Genomic DNA, 2,524 nt, shown 5'->3' with positions numbered 1-2,524 from the left:
CTTTTATTTTTTTTTTACCCGTAATTGTTTTTCCGGCAACCTCGGCTGCCGGGCGTTTTACCGTAAAACCAAACAACAACAACAACAACAACAAAAATGATTTTACCCGTAAGTCATAATGGAGTCTAATTTCTTAACCGACATGCAGAACAGCAGGCGGAGAACAGAAATCAGTTAAATAAGTTTATTGTAAACACAAAATAATGATCACCAATCGGGTTCTGGGGAAAGTCTGCAACTTTGCATTAAAAGTGTCATTTACCGAATGACACTTCATGACAACAGTCATACATTCATAAAGACTCCTTCATGTTCATGACAGGTGTTGTCATGTTTATGACAGTGTCATGTCAGTCTTATGCACACCCTGTCAAATAAAGTGTTACCTATGAAATTAATAATCTTTATGTAAGACTCCATCAAACGATCAGTGATGGGCTGGGTGAATAGTTTCTCTAAATCACCCAGGTACCCAAAACATCTAACCAGTCGGATATTATTTCATTCTGTCCTGTGTAAACACTGTGTGATTGCAAAACTGTTTTGTTTCTATGGTTTACTTAAAAAGATTAATACATTTTAGTTTCCTTCAATGTCAAGGTCAAAATCAATCTATTAATTTCTATGTATCTAATCTTATTTATTATTGCAAAATAGTAGCATCTTGTGCCAAAACTTTCTCCAGCTGAACAGAAACAAAACTGAAGTTATTATCTTTGGACCTAAAGAGGAGCGAACTAGAATCAATGCACAGCTTCAGTTATTGCAACTAAAACCAGTGATCAGCCAGAAACCTGGGAGTAGTGATGGACTCTGACCTGAACCTTCAGAACCACTTAAGACAGTTACAAAATCAGCCTTCTATCACCTGAACACTGCTGCTGGAGTTCTCACTAAAACCAGGAAGATAGAGCACATAACACCAGTTTTAAAGTCCCTACACTGGCTCCCTGTAGCTCAGAGGATAGACTTTAAAATACTGTTAGATTATAAATCACTGAACGGTTTAGCACCACAATACATTAAAGATCTGTTGTTGCTGTACCAACCGTCTAGACCCCTCAGATCTTCTGGTTCTGCTCTGCATCCCCAGAACCAGAACCAAAAGAGGAGAAGCAGCTTTCCGCTTCTATGCACCACAAATTTGGAACAAACTTCCAGAAAACTATAAAACATCTGAAACACTTAAAACCCGCCTGTTTAGAGTTGCTTATGGCTAAATTAGGGTTAGAGTCCCAGTTAAACAACGTTTAAAGTCCTATGGGGTTTAGAGTCCCAGTTTACGGCGATTCATAAAAACCTAGAGGTTGGAGTCCTTGTCAAACAGCGTTTTGACTAAAGTCCCAGATCGGTTTTGAGTCCGAGATAAGGACAGGGGTGCGGGTGTCGTCCCCCCGGTTGAAAGGGGGTGCTGGTTTTAATGCCTTTATCTTTTTTAATTTTAATTTTTTTCCCCAAAATCTCTCTGTTTATTCAATGTCACATGCTGTTTTTTATTATGTAAAGCACTTTGAAATGCCTTGCTGCTGAAATGTGCTATACAAATAAAATTTGATTGAATTTGATTGATTGTTCAAAACGTCACTGAATGGTGGCAAAATTTTGATAAGAGTACAAATATTACTTTTGATGTATATTTCAGTGTTTTTTACACTACACTGTGTTGCCACCATGTTTCATTGTTTTTATTGAATTGATTAATTTCAAACAAGGGCAGTATTTACACGTGAACAATTTCCAATGGTAAAGGCTGACCTACTTACTTATGAAAAGCATTAGAGTTTAATTACCAGCTCTGTTAAAAAAAAAAAAAAAAAAAAAAAAACTTACCTTAATTGAGTATCATCAGGAAGAGGTGAATCAGAAGAATAATGGGAAATAAAGACAGTCTTTGTAGACTTAAATCATTACATCACTCTTAATCTCAGTGTAAAAGAAATTGACAACATAGCCTGAGCGATTAATGGAAATTTTTCAGTTCCACACCTACAGTCTATTTGCAAGGCAACTTTATTTGTATACCACCATTCAGACACAAAACCTTACAAGATGAACATATAGCTCTATAGAAACAGTAAAAAAACAACATTTAAGATTAACCGTAATACAAATATGGGATACAATACTGTAAATGCATAATTGTAAGAAACATATGGGGAAAAATATCATTTTTACTTTTAAGCAAATAAAAAGATAAAAATTACTCAAAGAAAACCAAAAGATTTTTAACCACGAAAGGCAAACATTTCTGTCAATGTTTTCACTCCTGACTAGTGTAATCCTATAATGCACTTTAAAATATATCATTTTTCCAAACAGTGGGGCACTGCAGAAATTTAACAACTCGAATGTCATATGATCCAGATTCCCCATTGTTGGTCAGGACTGTGGCAGCAGCATTCTGGATGTGCTCCAGCTATGCGACTCTTTGCCGACATTAAAATAATTCATAATGAAATTAAAGGACCCAACATTTTTTCTCCATCCATTTGACAGAAAATACTAAACTTCTTATTTTTTTTTT

This window comes from Poecilia formosa, unplaced genomic scaffold, assembly GCF_000485575.1.
Source record: "Poecilia formosa unplaced genomic scaffold, Poecilia_formosa-5.1.2 Scaffold318, whole genome shotgun sequence".
Classification (NCBI taxonomy): Eukaryota; Metazoa; Chordata; class Actinopteri; order Cyprinodontiformes; family Poeciliidae; genus Poecilia; species Poecilia formosa.
The sequence above is the reverse complement of the archived record's forward strand: the minus strand, read 5'-3'. Positions refer to the sequence as shown.